A 6,643-nucleotide genomic window follows, 5' to 3' on the forward strand; every position below is an offset into this window, starting at 1 on the left:
CTTTTTTTGGCTGTAGGAGCAGTTTATTAATTGCAGATGCACCCTCTGCTTCAAGTAGTTAGTCTTTTCTCTGTTGGTCCGCTGTACCCTTCTACCTATTGCATATAACTAGATAAGCCCCGTTTAGCGTTTACTCTAACTCAGTCCCCGCAATACTCGATGTCTCTTACCTCGGTCTCGCCGTAGCCTCGTTTCTGCCTTGTTCAAACACTCGCTAGAGTGTTGATGGAGGGTGCCTCTATTTATGTGGGCACAACGCGAGCTGATTGTTTACACCTGGCGAGTCAATCTGTGTCCAAGGGGCGTAACATACGGGAATGGGGGCGCCATCTTGGAACAGTATTAGTATAATGTTGTTTTCGCCGTTTTTGATATTAAACGTATATACCGGTACTAGGCTTAATTATTTATGGTTACTGAACATATGCCTCAAATACAAAACATAATTATGGAGGTTATCGCTTATTTTATAATTGCGAAACTTGTCGCTAATTTTATAATTATATCTGTTCGGGTCGTCTGGATATACACTTTTACCGAGGAAACCTCCTATCTTAGCTTTTAATTATATAGGATTTTCCTTATAACATCTAGAAGCAAACCAGTGTTTATATTGTGTGTTTTATGTGGATACGACATTACGAAAGGTTTACTAATCATCTGCCATCTTCGTGGGGTCCCATATTTATATCTTTTAATTTTCGGGGATCGTAATTGTGCCTGTAGGGGTCGCCCTGATGTTAACATGTCCCTTGGGTGCACCCTATCAACATTTTTGTTTTTATGTCCATACCACAGTGGTTTATTGACTGTATAGGTTCTCAGGGCAGACACATGTTTATGTTTAAAATTTAAAATTTATAAAGTTGTGATATTTGAAACGGTTAACCCATTATTTTCCATCTTTGGGAGGTCTGGTATTTGTATCATTTGTTTTATGTGGTAGTCTATCTTAGAAGGATTGTATCTGACAAGTTACCGTTACCACATGAAGCGTATGGAGCATATGTTTCTATATTGTATCATGTTGTACATAGGTTCCACTATTATGTTTTTAGCTTCTTCCGTGTATTGCTTGGTAACTTATAGGCCATCCTTATCTATTTCTTTCTTTTTCTGTTGTCAAATCCCAGGTCTCTCATTCTGTTTCTTTTTATTTCTATTCTATCTAGACCCGTCTTGAATTTTTAGATTATGTGATAGCCTCCCACTCCTCCCTTGAGTTGAGGCCCTGCCTGATCGTGTTAAATTTAACCATGTACCACTGCTCCTGTTGTTTTCTCCTTAATGTGCTGTTGCCTAATCTAGTCTGTTCTTTTATTCTTTCTAGGATGACCCATCTCAGGTCTTTCTCACTGTGTCCCTGTTCTTTCCAGTGGGATACTAGTGGGGCGTTTTCTTTGTTGTTTTTAATGGCAGATTTATGTTCCCCTATCCTTAGCCTAACTTCCCGGCCAGTTTCTCCTATATATGCCTGGCCACAAGGGCACAGGATCATATATATGACATTCTTAGTTCTGCAGTTGTTTAAAGTTGTGATTTCGTGTGTGGCTCCATTGTGTTCCACCTTCTTGGTCACGACACACAATTCACAGAGGCAACAATTTCCGCACTTGTTATTTCCGACTGCTTTATGTCCTCTAAGGGTGGTTTGACTTTCAGTTAGGTCATCTCTGTAGGTGTGTACCAGGTTAGATCTCAAATTTTTATTCTTCCTGTATGCGTATAACGGACGCTCAAGAGTGATTACATCTGGTCCGTTGTTAAGAATTTTCCAATTATGGTTAATGATGTTCTTAACCTGGTTTGCTATAACTGAGTGTTGGCTTACCATCACTATTTTGTCCTGTGTTTTCTTTCTCTCTTTCTTAGTTAGTAAGCACTCCCTGTCATAATAGCGTGCTCTTTTTAGAGAATGATCAATTAATTTTTTTGGATAGCCCCTCTCTCTGAATTTCTTTTTCATTTCTCCTGCATGCCTGTAGAAGTCATCTAGATCCGTACAGTTTCTCCTTAGACGGAGAAACTCCCCGAAGGGTATCGAGTCTTTCTGGCTTTTGGGGTGGTAGCTGTTGTAGTGCAAAATGGTGTTGCGATCTGAATCCTTCTTATACAGTTCTACTTTCAGTTGTTTGTCTTGGCTCTTAATGCAGATATCTAAAAAGTTTACCTTAGATCTGCTGTATGCTGCTGTGAATCTAAGGTTTGGATCTCCTAGATTGAGCCAAGACAAAAATTCTTCAAGTTGTTCTATGGTTCCCTGCCAGATGAAGAATATATCATCTATGAAGCGAGCCCAATTCCGGATATTTTCGAAAAATGGGCTCACTTCATTATATATGTGTTAGTTCTCAAATAGACTCACATATATGCAGGCTAGGCTCGGCGCACAGGTCACGCCCATGTTGGTCCCTTTCCTCTGGATGTAGAGATCCTTTTTAAACAGGAAGATATTATTCAGGAGTACCATGGAGACGCATTGTACAATGAACTCTTTGTTTCCCCCTACAATGTCAGTCTCTTCTAAAAGATTCTTGACTGCCACAATAGTATCTTTCTGCGGTATATTTGTGTAGAGTGACTCTACGTCGAGAGTCACCATGAGTTCATTGTCATCATCAAATTGTGTTCCTTCTACCTTGGCTATCATATCCGCAGTGTCTCGGATATATGACTTTTGTTTTTCCACCAAGGGTTTGAGGAACCTATCTGCGTATTGGCTCAAAGGTTCAAGTAGTGAGTCGATTGATGCCACTATCGGTCTCAGGGGGGGGTTGTTTAAGCTTTTGTGGACTTTAGGTAGTCCATAAAAGGCCGGGGTCTTGGGGTTTGTGTTATTTAGAAATTTCCACTCCTCTTCAGTGATATCTCCGTTTTGTAAGGTTTTTTGGAGCAACGTTTCTACATCTTTTCTCAGTTTATTTAGTCTGGTTTGGGGAACTCTTGAGTAGTGTTGTTCATTAGACAAAAGGATCATCACTCTTTGATCATAGTCATTTGTGTCGAGTACTACTACTCCTCCCCCTTTGTCCGCAGGTTTTATTGTTATGCTAGTATCTTTAGATAGGGAATTGATGGCCTCTCTCTAGTTTTTAGTGATGTTATATTCTTGAAAGTGTTTTTTCTCCAGTAGCAGACCTATCTCCAATTTTACAATGGATTCAAAGATCTCCAAATTTTTGTCAACCATGCCTAGGCTAGGAGTAAAAGTGGACTTAGTTCTTAGGCCAGAATCTTGTGGTGGTTCTCTATTCGGCCTGTTCTCAAAGAACCGGCGCAGACGAATTTTACGAAAAAAGGCTCTAAGGTCTTTTTCTAGCTGGAATTTATTTATGCCTGTGGTAGGCACAAAGTTAAAACCCATCCCCAGGACTTGTTGTTCTATGTTAGTTAACACTCTATGGGATAAATTTATTATTGGTGTTCTTTCTAGCGCCAGTATATTTTGTTCCTTGTCCGCTTGTATTCCTGAGGGGCCGGGGTCTGTTGGTAATCTTGATCCTGCTCCCTCGGGGCTGGTCTCCTTGAGTATTGTCCTCTCCCTCTGCCCTGAAAATTCCCTCGACTTTTTTGTGGGCGTTGGTCTAAAAAGGGGGTATCGTATTCACTATTTGGTCCTGCATATTCTTCCTCTTCTCTACACTGTTCTTCATCCTCTATACTGCTCTCTGATGTCCCTGAGAAATGTACGTGTCTGGGTCTCCTTGGCTGAAACCTCGTCTGGAACCTCAGTTTTGGGCCCTCGTTTCTATTATACTCTGGTTTCTCTGTGTAGTAGTCTTTTCTTAGGAATGGGTATACTACTTCCTGACTAAATTGGTTTATATCCTTTCTAAGTTTTTGAGTTTTCCGGTTGGTTAAATATTCGCAATACCCAGTCATATCTCGATTAATCTCCTCTAGTCTCTTTTTTGCATCCTCCACTACATTACTGTCTAGTAGTATCTTTTCTAGTTCCTCCATCTCTTTTATTTCTATGAGGACAGTGGTCTGGGCAGTTTCAATAATGAGCAGCATAAGGTCTCTACTGCATCTATTACAGATAAAGGTGTTTCCAGGAACTTTTGGTTGTCTACGAAGAGCCCTGGTTCATTACGAATTTGAAGGCCTATGGGTATCTTCCCTGCCCTCACATACTGTGTCATGAATTCAGCATGCAGTTCTGTCCTAATGATTTTCTTTTTGAGATTAATAAGTTGATTCCACTTCTCCCCTCCATTCGGGATGACTGTGATATTATTGCTCCCTCTATTGGAGCTCAAAATTTTATTAAGTTGATCTTCACTAAAGCCAAAGGTCTTTAGTGTATCCATTTTATGATTGGAAAAGGACTATTGGGTTTTATTTGGGTAGGGAAAACTGTAATAGTCAATACGAAAAACCTAGACTCTCCAGCACAAGGCCGTACTTAACAGATTTCTAGAGAGAGGATACCCCACTTTCACCAGGGAACAGGGTATGAAGACAGCAAGTCAGAGGGAAATCCCTGGAGTACACTTATCGACTTCACATACCATTATGTAAACACATATACAATTGAACAGGGGAAAGACCTATAGTCCACTGTACTACAGGGAATACATAATAATTTCCACAACCAAATAAAATTGTTCACAATCTATTTTTAATAAAAACCATATATTTGAACACAACTTTAAATACAGGACAGTTAAAATTTCAAAGAGAAGTTCTTTGAAGGGTAAAAAACACTTGAAAACAATATGACTTATACACAATTAGAAAATTCAGCGGTTAAAACATTTTTCCGGACAAAGAAAGACACATATATGACATTTCAGCAATTCATAAGCAATAAACAAAAACAAACAAAACAATTAATGAAGAACCCCTAGTATGACTGTGGCTTCTCAATGTCTTTGCCACTGTTTATCTATGGATCCACAGGCCTGTATTACTTTAGCTTATGTAAACAACAGTGACAGTAATGCATGTGCATCCAATGTTTACTGGGCCCTGGTTGGATTCTCTATATTTGCAAAATGCGTCGACGCGTTTCGGTGCAGTACATATGATTCTGTGGCACCTTCTTCAGGACTTCTTTGGTTGGGGTTTCTCGCTTCAAAGAGTAGTGACATGCACCTTCTCTGTAGATATGTGGGGAGAAAAGTAAGGAGTCACTTGCTTATTATACGGGTTGCCAACCTCTCTTCATTTAAAGCATTTTCTGTTGTCAGACTCCTAAGTGATTTCTTTCTTTAGCATGTATATTACAGTTTTCAGGCATGCACATATCTGCCTATTGGGTGACTCGATATAGTTAATACTGTACATATGCTATATTCAGTTATATTCTAGACTTCTCGATACTCCTGTTTATTTAGAACATAATCTTCCCTCCGAGTTCATTTCGATGTGGAAACTACTATGGGTCAGGTAGGGTAAGACATACAAAGTGCTCACATTCACAGTGCTATATAGGGAATATTCTCACCCCCACTGTCTGTGATAGCAGATCCAAGCTGGGGCCTGTGAAGCGTTTCAATGAATTTCTGCAGTCTTTGGATATAATTTCCTAATGAAGAATATCAGGGGACATTATTGTGGGTTAGTAATACTGATATGTGGATTTAAGCCTATGTTTATAAGTATTTGCTCCGTGCTTTAATTACCTCTCTCTTTCAAAAAGAGTTCCTTGTATTAGGATGTCTTTGTTCGTCGTTCTGATCTTCTAAGCAATTTAACTTGTGTATCTACATAAACAAGAGACAAAGTATTTGTTTTATTGCTCCCCTCTTTCTAATTGCGGGCTAATCATAGATTTTTGTCTATCAGATATCTTACCTTAAAACATTATAAAACTTTCCTCGAACGGGCATAGGATAATGGAGTTCCTTCCCAGAACTGGATATGTTCTATTGAAACCAAAATAGATATTAAGAGGTATTTTAGTGGTTGCCTGAAATGAGTGTTGTGTTGTTCACTTCACTCTAGTTTTATGCAGGATTGACATGTTAGCGGTCTCCTATCTCTATATGTTAAAATATATACTATGCTCTGTTATTGTAATCCTACTACCCTTATTTTATATTTAGCGCACACGTGTGCGTCGCGTGAGACTATATGCCCATGGTAAAGTATGCAAGGGATAATTTGCTATCAGGGCAGTCTACCCGACATCAGCTGTGCCCCCCCTCCTTTTTTTGGCTGTAGGAGCAGTTTATTAATTGCAGATGCACCCTCTGCTTCAAGTAGTTATTCTTTTCTCTGTTGGCTTGCTGTACCCTTCTACCTATTCTACCTATTGCATATAACTAGAAAAATAGGAGAAAAACTGGCTTTCCGGCAGCTTAATGAGTTTGTGGAATCATCTGGGGCTCTCCATCCTGCTCAATCTGGTTTCCGTGCTGCGCACAGCACGGAATCTGCTTTGGTGGAGATCTCTGAGGCAGTTAGGGAGTGTCTGGACTGTGGTGGCAGAGCGGCTCTAATTTTATTGGACCTCTCTGCCGCGTTTGACACGTTGCCGCACCAACGCCTCCTCACTAGACTTGCGGACATTGGGGTCGCTGCCCTTGCTTTGGACTGGCTGCGCTCCTTCCTCTCGTCTCGATCGCAACAGGTTTGGCTCCCTCCTTTTTCATCTTCGGCTAAGCCCCTCATGACTGGGGTCCCTCAGGGCTCC

Source organism: Lissotriton vulgaris, chromosome 1_1, assembly GCF_964263255.1.
Source record: "Lissotriton vulgaris chromosome 1_1, aLisVul1.2, whole genome shotgun sequence".
Lineage (NCBI taxonomy): Eukaryota > Metazoa > Chordata > Amphibia > Caudata > Salamandridae > Lissotriton > Lissotriton vulgaris.